The sequence below is a fragment of the Podarcis pityusensis genome, assembly GCF_964106645.2.
Source record: "Podarcis pityusensis genome assembly, chromosome: 9".
Classification (NCBI taxonomy): Eukaryota; Metazoa; Chordata; class Lepidosauria; order Squamata; family Lacertidae; genus Podarcis; species Podarcis pityusensis.
In genome coordinates this window covers 27,596,314-27,619,815 of record NC_138034.1, presented here as the reverse complement: position 1 = coordinate 27,619,815, position 23,502 = coordinate 27,596,314, and the positions used below count along the sequence as shown (strand labels likewise).

At 39.3% G+C, this 23,502-nt stretch overlaps 1 protein-coding gene across 1 annotated transcript in view; it reads left to right on the top strand.

The window, feature by feature from the left end:
- Nucleotides 1-23,502, top strand: part of TENM3 (teneurin transmembrane protein 3) — a 974,114-nt gene that overhangs the window by 557,583 nt on the left and 393,029 nt on the right. The window contains exon 8 of the mRNA XM_081021657.1: nt 7,515-7,608. The gene's annotated coding sequence lies outside the window, so the exon portion shown is untranslated. The remainder of the gene's footprint in view (nt 1-7,514; nt 7,609-23,502) is intronic.

Sequence of the window (23,502 nt, the reverse complement as noted above, 5' to 3'; positions counted from 1 at the left end):
ATTATTATATTACTTTAATTGGAAAACAATATTGTCTTCATATTTTTATTAGTAAACATATATAAGATCAGTTGTATAACCCCTCCCCCCAATGAAAGAAATTATTTCCCCCACCACTTTTCAGTCAGGCTGGTGTATACTGCTGGATGCATCAACTTGAAAGTTTTGCATTATGTAGTCCCTGAGACCTGTAGCTATGTTTGAGCTTAACAGTTGATGGCAACAACTGTTAGAAATTATTTCAAGCATTCTGTGGTCAGAGGAAATGGAACTTTAAGAAAGTCTATGAGGGTGTCATAGTTGAAACTAATTTTATTTCTACTCCAAAAAGTAAATATGAATATACCATAAATATATGTATTGGTTATCTGTATACTATATACAAATATATACAAATAAGTGAGTAATATATAATTAAGGACCATAATTAATGTAGCACTTTTAACTTGGAAAATATTTTACATTTGTTGTGTTGCTTTTTTGTTCCCATTTTATGGAGAGAGAATTGAGGCTGCGGGAGAACGATTTGGCTAAATAACTCTCTTGCCAGCTTACACACTAAATCAGCAGCTGGATAATATTTTTCACTCAGTTTATCTACTCTGTCTTTCCATCATGGATGTTATAGGCAATTACCTTATAGCATAATATTTGACAGTAGATCCTGAGAAAGTGAACGTAATTCCATTGATTAAATTTAACAAGGTTGTGTAAGTGGCCATTGGGGAACATCTACCAGTGTTAAGGATTCTTCACAATAACTCAAGTGTGGGCAGGGGGAGCTGAAGCATTTCATATCAGAAGATTGTACATGCCTGTTTTACTGTAGGTCCTGGGAACCTGCTGTCAGTCATAGTTTTCCAATAAAAGTGTGTATGATAAATAGACATATGAGCAATCGTCTCACATGAGATGGACATGAGCATGGGATCCTCACACCTGTGTCCGTTGCAGACTACTGTAATGTGTGATATACCTTAAAGGTAAAGATAAAGGGACCCCTGACCGTTAGGTCCAGTCACAGATGACTCTGGTCTTGCGGCGCTCATCTTGCTTTACTGGCTGAGGGAGCCGGCGTACAGCTTCTGGGTCATGTGGCCAGCATGACTAAGTTGCTTCTGGTGAACCAGAGCAGCACACAGAAATGCCGTTTACCTTCCCGCCAGAGCGGTACCTATTTATCTACTTGCACTTCGTGCTTTCGAACTGCTAGGTGGGCAGGAGCAGGGGCCGAGCAACAGGAGCTCACCGCGTCGCGGGGATTCGAACCGCTGACCTTCTGATCGTCAAGCCCTAGGCTCTGTGGTTTAACCCACAGCGCCACCCGCATTAGGATTCCCTTAAAGACAGTTTGGCGACTGATAAAGAATTTTGCTGCCAGTTTATTGATGCGTGTGGATAGGGGAGAACATACTGTATCTATTCTGAGTTATCTGCATAAGCATTAGCTAAAGTTGTTTTTAGACAAATTTTTATAGTAAGTACAGAGCTTTAAATCCTTTACATGCCTCAGGTCTCAAGTATCTTAAACTCCCTAAGGTTTTAAGAATGGCCACTGTTACCTTCCGATAGGTATTGTTTCTAGGAAGGCAATGATATCTTACTTGATGAAGGTACTTTTCTATGGTGACCCCAAAGCTATGGACGTTTCAGTAGGTTTCTCCTTGATTTATTTTTTGGTAGCAGGTTAAATTATGTTTAATCCACTGGGCATTTGGAAACTAGGTGTAGATATTTTACTGTAGATTTTTGGTACTTTTGAATTATGGTTTTATACTGCTTGAATTTGATATACATTATATTTTTTGTTTCTAGCTTCTGTAAACCACATTGTTTACCACATTTTTTAAAAGAAATATGTAATTAATATGAAATTGCAATGACTAAAAATTTTGAGTGCAGCATACTTAAGAAATTACCATGGTTATGTACAAAACCTTGCTCAGTTAATAGTAGCAATAGTATAGTGGTGGTGATGTATGACAGCACGAGGATCACTTGGATCCCTCCTGCCCCAGGCAATATGTGGACTCTATCAAGTTGGTTCTTTTATGAGTCCATAGTAAAGAGGGTCAATGCCTGGGTGAAACTAAAGTACCATGCTTTCACTAGAGGTCAACCTCATCTAGAGCATTGGTTTATGCAGTGGAACACAAACTAATGTAGCAGAAAAGCATGACCCCCATTTAAAGGTTGATTTGTATGATAATCAGTACCTTCAGTGGCTCCAGAATGGATGGATGTAGGACCCTAGTTTGCCTTAATTAAGGTAATTAAGACATATTTCTCATTGCAGACAGCCATTTAATTTTAGAGCTTAGTCAGTGATCTGAGTAGAATATTTGTTTTGCTAATTTATGGCCAAGCAAACTAAATTTCTCAAAATACCCATGGCAGCTTAGTATTATTTCTTTGTAAGGATGTTTTATTTATTTTTTTAAAAGAAACTTATCATATTTCTCTCTTAATGCAGTAAACTGGAAATACCTGTACAATGAAAGCTGCAGCTACAGTTTTGTTATATTTGACCTCAAAATCAAAAGACCCATTTACTAATTTATTAATGGGCTACTGACAGGGCACTGCAGCATACAGCATAGCTGAAAGATTTGATTTTAAACTGATTTACCTATGTAATTGGCTTACATCCTAGTACTTTATTTTGATGATATTGTGGATCAGTCTGCTTTGTGAGATGTTGAGTGATAAATTGGGGCTTAAGTTGTAAACATTTCCATTAAATCTGAATGTTCTACCTGCCACCCCCATTTTTAAAATAGAAAAAGATAACAAGGTTTATTTTCCTATGGCTTTTCTAGGATTTTTCTGCTTAATGAAAATTCAGAGTCTATAGTAACTTCATGTAATTACAAGATCTTCAGGCAGGCTGAAAGATTTTTTCAGCTGTCGTTAGGCACAAATGGATACCTGCCCTGCCTCCCAAATATAAGGAAATAGCAGCAGCAAAGTACAATTAGTAAGTTGAGGGGGTTATCTTTGGAGAGCCTTTGAGTAACCTGATACCACGCTGATCTGCTAGAATGCTCTCAGACGGCATGGCAAATATGCCCCCAAAGGCAGAGGCTAAAGGGGAGGCAGAAAAATGACCTAACTCTGCTGTATTTTCCAGAGGAAGTCCTAAATGACTGTTCAGCCTGATCCAGCTCAGGGATAAAAACCATGGAGCTAATTGTAGGAAGAACAAATGGGAATTGTAACTGTCACATTATGGCCAGCCAATAAGATTGATGGAGCAACTGAAACAACCACCCCCCTTCTTCTTTTTTTAATATCATGCTTTCTTCTTATCCACAGTAATGCACAGAACTTGCTCTTTCACTCCCACCCAGGCAACCTCTTATCTAACTATCCTCAACCACATCTTGACGCATACCCCCAAAGCAAACTTAGTGGTTAGAAACAATTTCCTCGGATATGAGTTGTATTTCAGTGCCATTTGACAAGCATTTTTTTAATGCACTAGAGTACCTTTAAAAAGGAGAGAGAGAAAGAGAAAGAGAGCGAGAAGAAGCAGAAGCAGCAACCCCCCTTCTACATAGAAGAGGTAGATTAACATGGAGGGGGGGCATCAGGGCAACTTTACAAGTCTAGAGAGGACATGCCAATGCCTGAATTTTCCCCCTCCCCGTTTTTATGGGTAGCTTCCAGCAGGCAGGAGCCAGAAAGTCGTGCGTCGGGGTTCAATCCTGCTGTTTCCTTTCAATTACACCTTGGATCTAAGAAGCCAAAGGGACTGGGAGGCTCTCCTTGACTGAAACACGTGCAACCTTTTTTCGTCTGGTACTGCAATATAAAAGTTTATTGCTAGTTGTCGTGGGGTGGGAAGAGAAGCAGTCTATTAAATTAATGCGCCGGCTAGACTGTAGATACGGGTGTGTGTTTTTTTAATAAAAAAATATTAAATATTTTTAGTTCAGTCACGTCTAGTGACAGACTTTGGAAAGATGTTAGGATATTAGCCAGATCAGATCTGAAAGAAACGTGACTTAACGCACTTCAAATTAGCTTAAAGGCTAAAGCGTAATTAAACTCCAGTAAGCTTCATCCTCTAGTATTAAACTTACCCTCCGATCCTAAAACGCATTACTTGAAAGTAAGCCTCACAGCTTTAAGCAAGACGTTAAGACTGGACTGCTCCTCTCTGTTTTAAATAGTATTTTCTTTGCAAGGTACTTATCCTGTGGACTCGGTCTCTGAACTAGAAGGGGTGGCTTTCAACATATTCGCGATAAAATACCCTGAAGAGGAGAGGATAGAAAACGCAGAGGGCAGATCTGCCTATAGGGATGGGAAAATCTGTCCTTCCCTTGGATCTTTGCAGTACTTTTCCTCTTGCAATTATAATCGTTAGATTCTTTTTTTCTAACTGGGGTGTGGGGTGTGACAATTACATTTACACTTAATTTTGTCCGGAAATTTACCCCACCCCCCAAAAAATACCCTTCCTACACTATACGTCCCTCTTTACTCAATCCTCCGCATAGCAGCCTCAAATTTAAGTGCAGCCCAGAAAAATGCTTTATGTTCGAGGATTTCTCTCATCGGTGCTGCGACTGCTTTTAGGAGGCAGCCCAAAGGCAGAGGAAGCTGCTGGGCCGTCGCTATTTTTTTTTAGGAGCGAGAACTTGAAAGGATTCTTTGATGAGCCTTCGAAGTTTCTTTACCTGCACCTTGCCATTTCCTTTCCACTACCATGGTGGGATCCGGTGTCGAAAGCTGCCTTCAGAGCCCCACCCTCGCCCATTGCCACGCGCCTCTCTCTACAACTATTTCAGTGCCCTTTTCACACGAGCGGATTGGCAGCCTCAGAATTTGAGCAGGCTGTTTAGATTACGAGGGCGTCGTGCCTCTTCCCCCGTCGTGGCGAAGAGATTTGTTTCATCACTGTGCCACACAGATTCCTGGTGTCTTCACCTACCGAAGGGTGTGTGTTTAAACACTCTCATTGCTTGTAAAGGCGCAGTCAGGAAAGAGGATTTTACGTGGTCAGAGTAGTGCCCTCATTCGTTAACCAACAAGGTGAGCGAGGTCTTTTGGAAGGAAAAAGTCAGCTGCCGTCGCAGGCACCGGCCACCATAGGACAGCAGCCCAACCGAGATTGCTCAGTATCCGGCCACAAACCTACCTGTTCGCCCTCGAAGAGCTACCTCCCTGTATGGCAGACTGGCCTTCTGCCATGCCTGCTGCACTTTTTACTCCACACACACCTGCTTTTCACCCACGGACCCACCCACCTACTTTGTTTGTTTGTTTTGAGCCTCGATCCTGACGAAGAGTTCTGTGAAGCTCGAAAGTTAGCTCGGTGCTCTGCGATTTCTACATGGTTCTAATGTATTACGATACAGGAGCGTAACGCTACTGTCTGTATCTGTTTGCATGTACATCCTCTCTTGTGAATTTAATAGACTTCCCCATCACAAGTTTTTGAAACCTGGGAAGGCAAGAGGGGAGAAGCGTGTATATGTGTGTGTGGTTTGTTGGGGGGGGGGGACAGCTTTCTGGCTGCTGTGTTACACAGGACGCAAAGAGTAAGGAAATGCTAGGATGTCAAGCAGACCATTTCTCCCTGTAAAGGCGCAGCCACCTAGGAATATTAACTGAGAAGTAAGTGGCTTCTCCCAAGTGAGTGAGGTTAGTGTGGCAGCCTCAAAGAGAGAAAATATCCGCACCACCAAGAAAATAAGGTATACATAAGTTTTATAGGATCTTAACAGGGAGGCGTAAGACGAGACGAGAGAAAAGACATGGCTTATTATCTTCCTCGGGGCGGGAGAAAGAATTGACGAGGACGCGGACGGGAGTCTCGGTGTAAACTTCAGCTTCGGAGCGGGCAGTTGGCGGAGTCGTCTCTTGCCCAGCAGATGCCGCGTAGCCCAACGAGGCAAGAGCGCGCGTCCGGGTGCGTGCGAGAGAAAGCGAGCGAGGCAGCCACTTTCGCCCGCTGCGCGCCGAAGAGGATTCGTCCCAGCCGAGAGCTCGTTTCCCGTGCCTAAATTTCAGAGGGAGGGCTGGTCCAAAACCCGCCGGTCATTAAGAGGAAATGAGACAGGGACCGACTTCCAGGCTTGCGTAGCCGAGCAAGTCAGCCCTGCGCCTTTGCATTCGGCGCTAAATCCCAGCAGAGTTCATTAGGACTCACTCCGAAGTGCGCCTAGGATGGCAGCCTTAATTACAGCCCTCTGCTATGCTTCATCATCAATCTCGGAGGCAGTCATTTGCTTAGCCACCCTCGCTCTAATGACTCAGCTGACCTAACATGCCCAGCCTATGAAACAACAGCCAAGAGGAGGGAAATTAAAAGTGGGGGGGAAACTAGAAGAAAAACAAACACGCGCCACCACCAAAGTATTGCCTAAGAATAGCAGCGCCCTTCCCATCGCTCTGAAGAGCACAGGGTCAAGTGCAAACATTTAGCGCAGTTATTCTCGCACCACCCTCTAGGACGTATAAATAAGGATAGGTGGAGAGATAAATAGGCAAATTCCATCCCAATCGCAAGCGGTGCGCACCCGAGTCCCTCTCCTCCTCGTTCAGGCGGCGGATCTGGGCGCATGTATAATGAGGATCTGTAAGTTCATTAGTGTTTGCAATCAGCGGCACGCAGACACCCTCATCAGGGCAGAAAGCTGCAAAGAGCCCATTCATCAGCGTGAAGTGTTGTTCACGGATGACCCCTAAATCATGGCACTAGTGGTAGATGCACTGATTGGACACAGCATGGGAGCCTCGGCACTTTACATTAACCAACGGAGGCAGTGGGGAAGAGAAAAGGGGACGAGGCGGAGGTGGTTCAGTCCATCTGACAGCAGAAGGCAGCAAAAGGGGCGCCTTGGCGGGAAAAGCTCGGGCAAGGAGAGCGGCTGCCCGTTTGCCAAATGCCGGGGCGGAGGAGCCGGGGATTATAAATGGCCAAGTCCATTCCCCAGCGCCTCGGCCAGGGGGATGGACCTCCCCTCGCTTTATGGTAGGCGCCTCTCTCTTGCGTGTGCGTCTCTCTCCCCCTCTCTGGCGAGGGAGGCAGGAGCTGAAGCGGCTGCCTCTGCCGAGCCTCCCTTTGGGGTCTCCCCCCTCGCTTTATAGTTAGATCCTCCCGGCTGCTGCTGCTGCTGCTACTCCTCCTCCCCCCTTCCCTCCCCCCGCCTTCTGTGGCACTTTATTTTTGGGGGTCGTCCTCGCGCTTTCTTCCATCTCTTGAGAGAGGGCGGGAAAAAATAATAATAAACTCCCCGCGCGCGACTCTTGCCAGGAGAAAGACGAGTAGCCCGGGGAGCTGCGGAAAGTGAACTCCTCGGGGCTTGCCCCTCTCCCTCCCTCCCTCCCTCTTCAGCCTCCCCCTTCTCTTCAGCCCCTGGCAGGACAGGGAAAGGAACTTGTAACAGTTTTCTTTTTCTTCTCCCCCCCCTCCAATTCCCCTCATTCTCCACCCCTTTCCCGCGATTTTCCCTCTCTCTCTGTCTCTCTCTCCCTCAACCCGCTCCCCGTTTTTGGCAAAGTGTATGGTGCGTGTGCTGCTGCTGCTCTTCCCGGCGCTGTTGGGCTAACTGAGGAGAGAAGGCGGAGGAGAGAGTCCGCACTAAGGCGCCCTGGGTAAGTGGCTGCGTTTCGCGCGCTTTGCTGGTCCTAGTGCCCGCGTCCCAGGCTGAGGTGCCGAGGAGTTCCGACGAGGAGCCGGTGCGCGCGGCGGGGGCGGGGGGTGGGGGAGAAAAGGGCTCCTTCTTTCCCCGCTTCCTTTCCCTGCTCCCTCACTTTGAACTCTCGCCTATTTGGAAAGCTCCCCTTGAGTCGCCTGGAAACTTTTTTTTCTTTTGGTTTGGGCTTTTGTTCTTTCTCTCTCTCTGCCGGCGGCTTCGCTGCCTGTCAGCGGGGAGAGGAGCAGGGACGGCGAGCGGGCGCAGTTGGGGGTGGGGAGGGGGGCGAGAGAGACAAGAGAACCCAGAGCGACTTTCGTTTGGTGCCAAATGTGGGTCTCGACGGTGCCCTGTGGAAGCAATGCAGCGCTCCGCCGCCGCCGCGAAGTATAGATGTTTCTGAGACTGTGGACACGCAAGAGGCGCAGAAGGAAGGGTAGCATTGCGTGTTTGGGGGTGCGTGTGTGTGTGTTTTGTGTGTGTGTGGGCGGGGGGGGGGTGATGGTTGCTTCAACTTGATCAGCCGCCACCTCGTGCGAAACAAGACAGAAATGTTGCCCTGACTAGGAGACTCGTCTGTTGACATACGTGGTGTCGTCGTCGTTCCAGCGTCCTTTAATTTCTAAGGGCGAGCGGAGGATTTTGCCTCTTAGGATTCAGTAGGTTGCGCTTTGCTGATTTATCGACCTTCTCTGGTCACGCAAGGTGTACATATGCATTACTTATCCGAAACACTTCCCTCCTAAGCTAGCAAAAATCTAGTCTTCTACGCTACTGGACTCTATACTTTAGATTTAGCACAAAACTACTGCTTTCATAGCAATTTCATTTCTCTCCTTCCCCCTTCATTAGTCCAGACCTTTATTGGTAATTGTGTAAGGGAAACTGAAGGAGTATAAATGCCAGCCTGGGCTTAACTTGTGGTAGACTTAGGTATGGTTTCTCTTATCTGTGGTGTGATCTGTATGGATAAGATTGTCTCTTTTCATAGCAGTGCACTTCTTATCTGTTGACAACGTATTTGTCAAACCTTTGTAGACAGTAGCAGAATCCACTGGGTGGTCTCTGGAAGTTGGACGTTCAGACTTTACTTAGTCTTTTGTTACTGTGCAGTAACAGAAAAACTGTATTTTGATCTTTCTTTAAACTGTCAAAAAAGCAAGCACAAAAGAGAAGTCTATACTCTAGAAGATCAGATTGCAGTATATGTTTAGTCTGAACAAAATCACAAATTGCTTATAGAATGTTAATTGCAAAGTATTTTTCTCCCATGCGTTCACTACCTGTTATCTGAAGTTTTATAATCTCAAAATAACTTTAATGGTAAATCAGAATATATTTCTGTAATATGTGCCTGTTATGTTTCTGTATGCGGAATCTCAGTGCTGTGATTGTATTGTGATTTGCAGTTTTAAAGCAGTGCATATAATGCCTTAAAACATGTCTTTGAGAGATCCAGTTTTTCACATATTTGATTTCCAGATTTAGGACTGCAGGCTGATTCCTGCTTAACATGGGAGTAAACTGTAGGTGATTAAGAAGCACTTAATTCTGAGTAAGACTGCAAAAGAATGCTTGCGCTCCAATTAAAAATGCTCATTTTCTGGGTATGAACCCTAGTATGCATCAATAACTATAATGCATTGATACCTATAGTGATGCACTCATACAGATATGCATACTGAAGGTGTTCAAAATTAACAATTTTAAACCCCCTTAAAAATGCACATATATGCTTAAGAGTTAGCATATCCTGGCAAGGGTGGGGGCATCCAGGCCACTATAAGAACTCTTGACCATATACACACAGCCTATATCAGAATCTAGGAAATCTTTTTTACTGTATTATGGTGTTCTGCTTTCTCTATGGTCAACAACTGCTTACTCACTTTGTTTCCCAGATCCTTTGCTCCAATAAACTGAAGTGACTGGATTTAAGCCATTGTTGTCCCATTGGAGTCTATAGTATGATAGTTGGCGTAAATTAAAGTTATTGCACTTCTAATGTGATAGATTGAGAGTAGCTTCAATAAATTAGAAGATAGAAGGCTTAAATGTCCTATGTATAATTTCTGTTGACCTAAGAAGTAAGGAGGAAGTGTTTTCCTGCATGTGAAGAAATAGAGGGGAAGCTATGGTTCTGATTCTCAAGCCAGTTATTTAGAAAGAGTCAATTCCTTCTCAGTAGGACTACTTAGGAGTAAGTGGTTGGCTGCGGTAAGTCGAAATAGTATAGGAAAAAGTACAAGAGAAATTGTATCCTGGAAAAAGTATTTTATAGGACAGGGAGGAGACTGCAGTCATACTCATGATACAGTATCAAGCTCGTATTAGTAACACTCCTTTATGCAAAATATAGCTACTTGTCGTTCAAATGTCAGCAAAAGAAAACATCTTGAAATGAATGAAGCTCAAGTATCCAATTGTGAAATTGAAACACAACACTATTGATTGATACCAGTGAAAAATGCTTATTGTCCACTCTATATTTAGCAGCCATCACCACCCCATGCCTGGAAGAATTGTCATATTGAATCTTAGCCATTTTCTAATATTTTCTTAAGAATGCAATAGGTTAAAAAAATAGTATGCTTTAAAAAAACTTAGGTTTATGACCTCCATAGAACCTTGTCCAAAATTCCAGTACTGTCAATATAACACTGCTGTTGGTTTCACTGATATTCAGATTAAATCCTACTGTCAGTGCAAGTCCACAGTTCCCGGAGAACCACCAGGCCTTATATACGATGGTGTATTGGAATGAGTAGACCTCAAAAAAGCCAAAATGGCTTTAATTTAGGGTCATAAAATCAGGATTACCTGAATAAATGACTAAAAATGCTATCTTTAAATGCATCTTGACCCTATCAAGTAGTCCCCTTGACCTCAACAGAATTAAGGCAGAATAGATAATTTTCAGATTGGGACAGAAAATTACAAGGTTTTTGTAATTTAGCAGAGTTCATACACATTTTAATTTTCCTAATTCTCAAACATATCTATGACATTTTACTTTTTTAATACAGCAGTAGAGCAATTTTATGCATGGGCATGGCTACAATTTTCAAGGTAAATGAATAGCTTTCTGTGTTTGGTTTGGTTTGGTTTGGTTCTCTAACCTGTTTGTGAGGTTTGTGGTGTTAACAGGTATATTGAGGATCTTAACATTTGGTGTGCAGAACAGAAACTTTATGTTACTTGATTGTGAGGAATCTGTTTGCTTTAAGAGAACTCTACTATGTGTGTTTGATATACAGTACTGAAAGAGACCTTTCCCTCAGTAACTCTTTGAAGTTGGAGGTTTCAGTTATGTTTTCCATTCATACTGTCTGCTTGAGAGTGGCAAGTTTGAAAGGATTTTAGTTTCTTTATTGAGTTATGGTGTTAACAGACAATGACCTAAAGGCTGGCAAAAATTGAAAAATATTTAAATGTTAAGTATAATCTTAATATTGGCAGTTACCAGTTTTTAAGAAGCCAGGTTTTGAAAGTTACAGATGCTGTAGAGGATATCACCGCAGAGACATACTCTCCCCTTTTTGATTCTGAAACTAATGACTTGCTTTTGTCTTATAAAACCTGATTTATTTTATGTTTTCTTCATAGCAGGCATTATCATAAATGTTTTCTTATAATTGAGATTAATGTGGCTGAGCAAAAGGAGTGGTTTGGAGGGCTGTATTCATTTTGAGTGTTGTTCTAATCAGTTTTGGATACAGCATTTCACAATATATCAGTCTGCATCCAAACCTGCCTTATTATGTAGAATTAACTTGTTGGTGATTGATAGTAAGACTGCTCCATCTTGAGAAGTCATTTGTTTCAAAACAAGTGTTAGGGATTCTAAGATTTTCAGACCACTGGGTCATGCAACTTTGACCTTATTGTGGCCTGAATGAAGCTTGAGAGAAAAACTGAAGAGGAAACAAGTTTCTTTTTTTGGGGGGGGGGGACAATACAGGTGTTTAATTCACTAATTAGAGACAGATTTGTACACTTCATCAAAACAAAGCATGACAGATATAAGAAACAATTTGTGATTATACTATTTTTTTCTCTGCACTTCCATTTATTTTCAAAAATATTTTGAAATATGACCTTTTAAAAGAATCCTATATCAGTTTGTCACCTGACTATCTTATCTGTTGCATGCTAATAGTAATTACTCTGGGGATGAAAGGTAATACACAGGGAAGTTGTTGTTTATCTTTTTCTACAGCTTTTAAAAACTGTTTAGTGGCTTCTCTAATTCCTGCTGTGAAATTTGCATATTTTCTCCTCTGTCTATATTCCTATCAGCTCTGTCAGCATTTAGTTCCAGACAAAAAGTAAATATTCACATTTTACAGTGGGGTTGATACACATATATAGTTCACTAAAATTATTCTCTGGCAGAAAAGACTGAAGTCTATAAGCATTTTAAAATTAAGCAGAGAAGTAAAATATGATCCCAAGTAAAACAAACAGGGCACTTTTAACACACGTCAACTTAGGTCATTTCAGTAATATGAGATCTTGTTTATGTGGCATTACTTATATTTTATATTAAATATGTTGTTGCATGATTTATAGTTTGAAGAATGCCATTTTCAGTCTATATCCTGTTCTTGAGTAATGGGGGAAAAATAAATTTCAGGAGTGCAGTTCCATTCAATTAGAAAACCACAAAAATGTCCCAATTGTGAAATGTCCCCTAAACTACTTTGTTTAATATTTGACACCTTTGTGGAGTAGAGGTGGTATGTTTCATAAATCTGTGGCACTGCTTTGTCTTCGCAGATTCTGTTTATATTATATATTAGAGTGGAGTAGCTGCACTTTACTCCCTTACGAGTTCTTAGAATGTGCATGGAAACAGTATTGTTTGCAGAGGGACTCTAAATATCAGGATGATATATATTTTCTATATGCAAAACATTAAAGTTAGTAGAAAACCTTCTTCACATAAAAAGAGAATCTTAAATTTATTCATGTAGGAAATGTCATAGCAAAGAAGAAAAACCCTGCTTCTTACTTACTTTATTGGTGCCAAACTATGGTTAGGTATAAGGGATATTTATAATATGTATTTGATAGCATAAACAAAGGACAAGTTGATGGTTTTACTCTGAATATCACAAGTTTCATTAGTGTGATATTGGTAATCAGTGCTAATATATTATTAGTGTATTAAAGTTAGAATGCATGTTAATTTCAGAGTCGAGGAGTAAATAACAAACACGTTAAAATTAAGATTATTGGAAGAGCTTGGTCCAAGTATGTTGCTTATTCGACCTTATCCAGCCTCACTGATATATGATGATCACATGGATGCAAATAACATCTGAGTTTCCTGAGTCATCCCATGTGTAAAAAAATTTTTTTTTACGATGATAGTAATGCATTGCAGTAAACTGATGTTCAAGTGTGGAAAAGCAAACATAGTGAACAAGTGTTTGTCTTTGAGAGGGGAGGAGTATTTCCCTCTAAGATGGACCAGATGACAAAACAGGCTTTAGTTCAAAATACTATTTTGTAAAGCAGCAGAATATTATTTCCCTGTCATTGTATATGCATGCACAACTCAGTCTGTACAATAAACACTTTTCATCCTTTCATTTAATCAGAGGGGCACTTGTCTGCAGGATGCAAACATGCATTCTGTTTGTGTTTTTGTTTTGATATTCCTTCCACTCAAACTTTGTGGGATTATATGATTTTATGGACAATATTAGTGTAAATTGTGTTCACACAAACTGAGAATGCATGTCTGCACAAGCTATTGTGGTGATGCAATTCGCCATTGAAAGAAATGAGACTACTACTACCACAATAATTTGAAGATAGGACTTTACATTTCTTATGAGAATAAAAGCTTTATAAAACACCCACAATACTGTGATATTCTTTTTTCTATGACTGTATTTAAAATATTAATGAACAATGTAGTCTACAAGGAAGAGAATAAACTATAGTGTAGTATTTATGTTCGCTTGAAGTTACTGCATTGGTTTGTCAGAGGAAAAAGTGTTGTAATGTAACATTACATTATCAGTGTTATATATGAATGTCTACTCAGAAGTCATATTGTGTTAAATTGGTATTTACTCCTAGGTAAGTCTGTATAGGATTTGCAGCTTAAGTGAAGAAACAGCTGTCTGTAAACTAGTCAGTTTCTTTGCATTTTAAAGCATTATAGGAACATGGCTAAATAGCATTAATTATAGAAATGGAGTGAGACATGGAATAATGTACTTTAGGCAGAAATTTTAAGCTTACTTTCCCAAAATCAAACCAATTGGATTTAATGGGTTTTACTTCTGAGTAATTATACTTCGGGATCTTGCAAAAAAAAAAAGTTCTATCAGAATTAATAGCACTCTCATGTAATGGCTGCAATAAAATGTTTAAGTCACACTGGTTTTTTAATGGGACTCCAGTATGCTTAGCTGGGTGTAGAATTGCAGCCATATAGGTACTGGGTGTGGGATGTGGGTTACAGTTGGGCTGTAGCAAATAACTGTATTGCTTGCTATAAGCAGCCTGAGTTTTAAAATAAGAAGGAAACAACCATTGTGTCTAATTTCGAATTTATTTTTTTCTGATGTAACCTGGTACACCTGGTACCTCAGGTTACATACGCTTCAGGTTACATATGCTTCAGGTTACAGACTCCGCTAACCCAGAAATAGTGCTTCAGGTTAAGAACTTTGCTTCAGGATGAGAACAGAAATTGGGCTCCGGCGGCGCGGTAACAGCGGGAGGCCCCATTAGCTAAAGTGGTGCTTCAGGTTAAGAACAGTTTCAGAAGGACAGACCTCCAGAACGAATTAAGTACTTAACTTGAGGTACCACTGTACCTTGAAAAAACTGTGGCATATAAAGAATTAAAAGTGCAATATTTGTTATAACCATTGCAAAGAAAAGTTACTAAAGATTTAATTCTCTTGTGAGTGTACATGTGCTGATCATTATTTTGGGCCTTTCTGGGTAACATACTGGTTAATTGAGTAAGCTGTGAGTCAGGAAGTGCTTGATTCAGTTTAGCCACACTTGCACTGAGTGATCTTAGCCAACCCACTATCTTTCAGCCTCAACGCTTGCTTTGTAATATGGGAATAACAATGCTGACTTTTTAACAAGACTGTTAATGGCAGGGCTGAGCCTACAATCACTGGTAGGACAGCTGAATCAGAATTTGGGCATCAGCAATTATTTATGTTTGTACCCCACCTTTCTCATACCATGGTACCCAGGTGGTCAGTCATCCAGACATTGACCAGACCCAGACCTGCGTCTCATGTGACTTTATGCCCTGAAAATTATCAGTCAGTTATTATTTCAATGTGTTGGTTGCTGTTTTCTACTTTGGATTCCCTGATATCTTGTATAGGTCCTGATTACTGATATCCTACATGTGAAGTGTTTTGAGCACTTAGAATATTGGGTGGAATCCAATTACCGCACTTGCACTCACAAAAGGGCTTTTGATTCAGCAGAGGCATCTGCTAATGGAAGAAGATGAGATAATTTTTGCCAATTCCCCCTTCTCCCACCGCTCCCCCCAAATCAGCACCAGACAGTTGAGGAATCATCTCCAAGAGGGTGGAAGTTAGTGTGGGAGGGTGAAGGAGGGATGGCAGAAATCAACTATATCCTCTTCAGTTAGTGGATGCCTCTGGTATATCAAGAGGATTTATGAACACAAATTCCCCACCCCCAGTATTATATAGAAATTACTTTGAAGTGAATTTTTGAAACCAAAGTGATGTTAAAACAGTGTTGCTATTTACGCAAATTATCAAGCAGAAGAATTTTGGTTAATGACTAATTCCTGGTCCTTTAAAATATCATTTAAAAGTTTTCTTTTTGCTAATTAGAAAGAAACAAGAATGTGTAGTGCTGTATAAATACAGTTGGCTGAATTTTGCCTATAGAGTGTCAAAATTCTGGTTAATCTGAAACTGCAAAAGTAATGAAATTTTCTTCAGCAGTAATACTTTATTTTCATCTAATATCAATAGGCTATAACTACTGAAAAAACAAGAGGAGCATGCTACTAATTTCACAAAATGTCAAATTGTTGAAGTTAGTTTAGTGTATTATTAACAACTACGGTAAGACTGAAAAATTAGTGTACACCCTCCTACAATTAAAATAGTACCATTCTTTTCACCACAAAATGTTTCAATATTGCACAGTTACTGAAATGTGGGTTCTGCTGCTAGTATTTCCCCTGACCCCCGGGTGTTATTACTTGCTGTAATTTCAGAATGGGAATCCAATAGGATTCATCTGGTTTTTCTTAACTCTTTTTCAGTAGTTATTGAGGCTAAGAGGTTGCTGTAATTTGACGTAGTATTAGATATGGTGTATTGTATGTACTTGAGATGGTCAATTTTATTGCAATTTATATCTGTCTCAATATTAAGCAACTATTCTGATTCATTACAATGCATCAATAAAGCTCACCTCATTTCTAAACTACATAGTCAATTATAATTCTGTACTATTAAGTTTCATAAATTCATAATTTCTTCAGCTGATTGTCCGCATTTTTTCCTGTACTAGGAGCACTTTTAAATGTAAATTTAGTTTAATTTTTGCATTGAGATTTACCAGTGAATATAAATTTCTTAACATCAGGATAAAGTCTGGTACTTAATTTACACCACTGGAGTGGAAAGCTATTAATTTCTGCTTAGAGCTCTATATCACTTATTCAGGTTTAGTGACATCCTCTGTAGTTTAACTGGGGAAAAAAAGCTTAGCATTGTTCTCTCAGAACGTTCTGTAATAGGGCTAGAGCAGCAACTGGACATGAATGAATGCGCATGTAATTCTCTAGTTTTGGGTGGGGTGGGGGGAGGAGGAGGAGAAGGAACAGTTTTGAAGCTTTATTGTGCAATGACCAGCCAACCACGTTGCACGCAACCTGCTGTTGTATCCTGGTTTATAAGGCAAGTAAGTATCCCCACTAGTTTAGAAAAGCGGGACTGTCATAAAAGATGACACACCCAGGTTGAATACTTCATATTATGGAATGCTGAAAAGCAATGCTGAAAAGTAGCAAGACAGACTGATAAGACTTCAGGTGAGGCTTTTTAATTTTCTTTCATCCACTGCCGGTTGGCAAATCAAGATTTGGGGCAGTGGAAGCCTTTAAGCAGTGTAGCCTTTCTCCAGTTCATATTGAGCTTGAATTAACACGTATTGATCAGCTAATGGGAGACAAGATCACAGGGGTTAGATCTGTATTTTTACAATATTTTGTAAATTTGAGTTCTCTTAAGCATCTATTCAGTTGCATAACTGCACGACACAATTGGATTTCCTCATATGCAGTTAATGAGAAGATGCGATAGTACTACTATAGTTTCAAGAATGGCATGAGGTTCCTTTTATTTTTAAAAGTTTAATGTTTTCAGGGTGTTTAGTATATTATAATTCTGATGTTCAGTGGCAGCCAAGGACATGAAATACTCACTTTGGGGGGGGGAGAGACCTTCTTTCCTCCATACGACTGGGCCTTTTTAAAAAAAAAAACCTCAGTTTAATCATGTCTCTTATATAATGTAGCATTTTTAAACTTGAGTACTCCTACCAATGTAGATGATGGATTCAAGCTTCTTTTACAAATTAAAAATATTTAATCAGATGTTTAGCTTTCAAAAAAATAATTGCTACAGCAAATCAAAACTAGTCCTTTCTTAAGTTGTTTTGGTAGAAAAATGTCTTGTGGCTGCAATCCTATATATACACCCAGGAGTTAATTCCACTGAATGCAGTGGTGTTTAGATATCTATAGGATTGCATTGCAGATCAAATACTTGTGTTTAGCATTGCATTAAAAATACTTTTAATGTGTATAGTTCATGGTGAAAATGATTATAGTTAAAATTAAATAAAAGTTAGATATTGCCCTCCATGGGATGGAGATTCTCCAAGTGTTTTCCAGATATTGTCAGAAGAATGTTAGCCATACAGTAAACAAAAAAAAGAGCATTGTCTTGCAACATATACATTTAAAACAGTAATGTAAATCTATAAAGCACATTTTTCTTCAAATAGAATATAAAAACTTCAGTTAGTTAATTTATTTACTAACACTATAGCCTTGTGCCCAATCCTATTAAGATAAGTGGGACACATCAAATAAATATGTATAGGATTGGGCTGTAGTGAATTTAAAATGAATTTCAGCTTCGGTGTCAAGATTTTTGTATCTGTGAATATTAAATAGTATTTGCAGAAGCAAAAAAATAATAATTAAAAGAGCTGCAGAAAGTAAATATTCCACATAAATTGTTTTTTAAATTAGAGAATGAGGATGCTTTTATTCATTTATAATTTTACTTCAAATTGATATTTTTATATTGTAAGAATCAAGTCATTTGATAATTATTTTAATAGTTTTATACATATTGCAAGAGTGAATTACCTAATTTAACTATGGAAAATATAAATGGTGCTGAAATGCCCTTAAAATGTAACAAGTTAGCTACCTTGGTCCACACCTCTATGTTTATGTATTGCTATCTGGAAAAGTAATGGCTCACTTGAAAATCTTTGGTTGTAGCTGAAAACATTTCAGTAGTGTACGTAGCCTATTTTAAAAGGTTTAGACGACAACAAATGTTCTACAGGATTTCACGTGTGTGAGTGCATGTGTGGTTTATTCCTATTTTAATTCAAAGGAAACTTGAGCAACTGACATAGGACAATCCTGTGCCATAATATCCACTTACTATTTCTCAACCTTTGTAGTAGAGTGATGTTGTACTTTGGAATAAATTCTGATTTGAGCCAAAGTTAAATGTGGTCTTGTTGCTACTTCTGTGGTGATTTGTAAGCTGTTAAGGCTCGGCAAGAGTGACAGATATGGCGATTTTATAGTGTTGTTGTTTTTTTGTATTATTTGTAATGGACAAGGATAGGATTGCACAGTTAACAAATATTTGCTATTTATATTGTTGGACTGCGGTTTAAAAAATATGCCAACATTTACTTGTAAACTGCTTCTGCTGTTATTTGCAGGAACACAGAGTCTTTCACACAAGTAGACGTATTCTATTTTGTCTTAAAATTTTATGATATGGAAGCGGCAATTGGTTTTCCAGTCATATATTCTTCTGGAGGATAAGGATAAAATCCGCAGCTGAAGCTGATGTTAACCAACGTCAATGTCTTTGCCTAACCTACTGCACAGGGTTGTTGTGAGGATAAAATGATGAGAGGGAGCAGTGTATGCCAGCAGGAAAGATGAGATATAACAGTAATACCAAATTATTGGCAATAGCTTAGCAGGTGGCCACTGTGCCCCAGATTCTGAGTTTTTGAATGTCTTTCCCACCTAAAATCGTATAAGCAATATTTATTATTTCTGTTTGATAGCAGAAACATCTGCTATTTTATAGTTAGTAAATAAATTAGGTTTAGTCTGTGGCGTAAGGCAGCCATAGGATGTGTAAAATCAGTAATAGCTTACAAAAGGTGGTGATTGCAGTTACCTTCAGTGAACATTTTCATTTGTGCGTTGCCTGATTTAAAATCTACCTCTGGCCTTCTCATCACATGGCCACTATGTGGATATTTTTTGAAATGGCCTCTCTCTATGTGGCACACATTTGATAATGCAACCCATTTCTTGTGATACAATTTGTTCTTTTTAACATGGCTTGTCTCCATGCTCCTAACAAACGTTTCTGTCAGTGATTTGTGACTGTAGACTGTAGTCAGAAAAGTCACAAAATATGGCCACCACACTGCAGAGGCTGGTCTATTTGATAGCTATTATTATGAGAAGCAGTTCTCAGTTTTCTTAGCCTTTGTTTTAAAAAACTTCAACAGATCAGTAGTATTCACTAGAAACTGCCTTGAAACTCTGAAACAAATTAGTGCTTTTCTGACGCAACAAAGATTCTTTCAGTGTTCTATTCTTATCTGTTGTATGTAAATATTTACACATTTCCATAAATTGAAAAAGGTACACATTGTTTTTTTTAGCAGATTTGTAATTGCATAATAATGTGTGGTAATGGTAGCCATTGCTTACATGTTAATGTAATATTAGAAAAGCAATAGCTTGTTTAATAGAGATAAAAGTAGAAAACAGGAACGCCAGCTTTGTATTTTTGTTTTTGTTCTTTATTAGTTATTGCAAACATTTAATTCCTTGCCTTATGGTTTAAACATCTTTGAAAGTAGATTATATAATGAAACCATTGATGAAAATAAAATTAATAATTACTATTTTTAAAAACCAGCAGCACTCAGTTCATAATGAAACAGAATAAAGATTCTTCATGTACCGGTATCTCTGGTCCCATACTATTTAGGCTTTCAAATGTTAAACAATAACAAAATACCAGTGCTTTGATTTGTGCTCAGAACAAGATTGGCAGCTGGTACAATTATTTCAGAACTTGTGAGATATGTTCCCTTTGATCAGTGCCAGTCAGAAACCTGGTACAACTGGTACTTTAGAGGCAGCTGCACATACAGTTCATTACTGTAAGCTAAGTGGGATCTTATCAGAGCATGGATAATCATAGCCAGACTATCTCTGGGTAAGATAGTCAAAGTTAGTGAAATGTACATCATGCCATTAAACTATTTGGGCCTCCAAATGTAAGGATAGATAGAGCAACCCCAAGGTACAAATGTGATCCTTTAAATAAGACCACAAAAGCTATTAGTCTGCAAACAATAAATAGCTCGCTGATGATTGGCAGAAGAGGGACAAAGCATGTTGTCATTTCTACAGCAGGCCACTACATTTTTTATTCTGTGGGTGGAGAGTGACGATAGAGTGTTCTCTTCCTCATCTGCTAGTCTGTTAATGGATCAGCTAGCAGTTCTTGTTTAAGGCTACCAGGCTAGTGCTTAGGAGCCGAGTTTCACCTAGAAAAGGCTAATGTAAACTGTGTACCAACACTATCTCCATCTGGACTAAGTTTCCAATTATTGGTCATGATCAATTTTCCTATTCTTGAGAAGCAGATAGATAGGGTAAAGCATTAAGAAAATTATCCAGACTATCCCATCTTACTCTATTTTAGTGCAAGCATGTCCCTTGGACTTCAAATTGTGCTTGCTTTGTGTGAACTTGCAGTTTGAGCACTGCATTATTTTTAGAAGTTTCAGTCACTCTTGACTGACAGCATTAAATAGAATTTTGGCATGAGATCACACTACCTCTGCATTGTCTTATCTGTGCGTAGTTTTGTGTACATGGATGATGTCACTAGAAAGCACCTTAAAAGCCACTGATACAGTACCAGGATTTTCTTTGTTTAGGATCCAAAGAGGTAATTCGTGTTCCTCAAAGGACTTGGCCATGACCAGTAGGATTTTCAACTTTGAAAAATGTAAGCCGCATTACCTAAAACATCTCAATCAGTTTTAACTAGTTAAGTTTTGCTCTTGTTAAGATCCTGGCCTTTTAAGCATTGCCTTTTTTTGTTTTTTGTATTGCATGTCTTCATGAGCCAAACCATTCTTGCTAAACTTAAAGTTTGCTGTATATTGCATGCCCCTAGGACGTCTGTACAAAGGACTTTTCTTAGATGTAGGAAGCTGACATAGATGCCAGGCACAGCAAACACATTTCATATTCCGTTTAAAAGTCTTGTTGGTTAGAGAGCTCTGCCCTACTTGTTTCTTACAAAAGCTGTGCCAATTGTTACATAGTAATCTGAAGTACTTGTTCTGAAACTATGCTTTGCATAAGTATGTTGCAAATGTTCAGCATTGTTAATGAATTATTGCTGTCTTGGCCTTTCTATAAATACCATGGATGGACCTGTGTAAATTACAGGTATGAGCTTCTAGATGAGCCTTTTTTCAATGTTTATGCCTAGGCATTCCATTGAGCTGCTATTTTGCCCATGAACAATATCATGTTCTGAATCAGAAGGTTGCTGTTAGTACAAAGATGGATTGTGGCAGTTTGGGCCAGTCCCAGTTATATTACTGATAAATCATAAATTCAAGTCAGAAACCATGGGCTGTTAATTGTAAGGGCTTTGAAAGCTTAACTGTGAATGCTTGCTTATTCTAACATGTATAACAGAGATCTATCTGTTTTGGGAAGCCTTATTCTGGCATATAAAAAAGATACAATGCTGTTTTCTCTAAGCAACCAGGACACTGTGATAAAGTTGTCTAATACAAGGGTTTTTAAGGTAGACACAAGTCTGCAAGGTTCATGTTAGACTAGCAAGCTTGTTTTAAGTGAGATGACACATAAAAATGACCTAAGCCAAGTAGCGATGTCACAGTTTGAGTTGCATAGCTGCGCTCGCGTTGGCACAGAGGTCATCTTTCTTGCTGTTTTCTTTATACATCAGGCTGATATAGCAAGCTATTGGCATTTGATAAAAAGTTGTCATTTCCATCTTCCATTGTACGTGGTCCATTTCTATTCGATTTTTTAAAAAAACCGGCATCTGAAAAGAAAACCCTGATAGTTGATAATGGAAAATAACTATAAGCAATTCATCCAATTGCACATGCAAAAACTCATAATCAAGCAACTGATTGCAAAAACAATTGATCCAAAATGTGTATTCTATGAGTTTTGAATCTACCAGATCTTCTGCTTCAAATACATGAACTTTCTCTGTTGCTATTACTATATTTTCCATCACCATACACTTGTATTCAGCAATTTTTATTTTATTTTAAATGAATTCTAATGTTGAGAGGTGAATGATGGATCTTTAAAAATAATAGAAATTTTAAGTAAGTTCAGCTGGGTTCATGTTTTTGTGGCAACACACAGAAATGTTCCAAAGTTTGTGCATTAGGTACTTTAGTTGCAATGGAAAAAGATGAGAGAACTGACTGAACGCAGTTGACATTGGTGTATATTTTTGGGTCAAATCCAAATCCAACTGAAAAAGTACTAACATTGACCATTATGTATTAATTATTCTATTCCTCTCATTGTTGCTAATTTAATGAAATTGCTCCAGTATAAGTGGTTGCATTACATAAATGTTAATTAACATTTAACACAGCAAAAGGTTAAAAAGCGTTTTCATCCAGTCTTCTTCATAAGCCCCGAGAAAGGTACTTGCTTGTACTTTCCCCCCTTGTTCTAATCTGCTATTTTATTTGTAAAAGGGGCATCTCTTAAATTCAGGCTAGTTTTGTTTTTTTTTAAGTAAAAAAAGATTAGCAGAGTAGAAACATCTGCCTCAATGCTTCCCGCCGCACACATACACTTTTTCCTGCTGCGCAGGTCACTCCATTAACCTTGCCCCCTCTTTACCAGGTAGTAGGAAAGGGCTTCTTTTTGTTTGTTTTTTTCCTGAAGGAAAGTGCTACCATGGTTAGTCCAGCCACACTTGTTATATTAATTTTATTTTTTGATCCTATGTGTCAGGTGTGGTTAGAGGTAGGCTTGGGCACTGCTTGCATGTGAGCCAGTTGAGCTGGCAAAGCAGCGGTAGAGTACTCAGCTTTGCCAGTCTGATCAGCTTTCAGAATGGCGATGCAAAGTGTCCTGTCACATTTTGTCAACTCAGTTGGCTTTTCTGCAGTCAGTAAAACCCAATTGGTCTGGCAAAGCAGTGCGCTCACACCCTGCTTTGCCAACCCAATTGTTTGCCATTTAGTTGCCAATGGTGGCCAGGTGAGTGGTTAAATATGAGACTATAATCAATTTCCCACTACTGCTTGGAGATCAAAGAGAGCTTTAATTTCATTTTGATAGCCATGACTAAAATTGAGAAAATAATATGACATTGCAAAGGAGAGTAGAGTTGTACCCTTAATGCTGTGTATATAAAAACGTTTTTATAGGTTCTCTTCTTTTCATGCAGCATCTAAAAAAGCTGACCATACTGCTCAACTATTAAAAGTTATG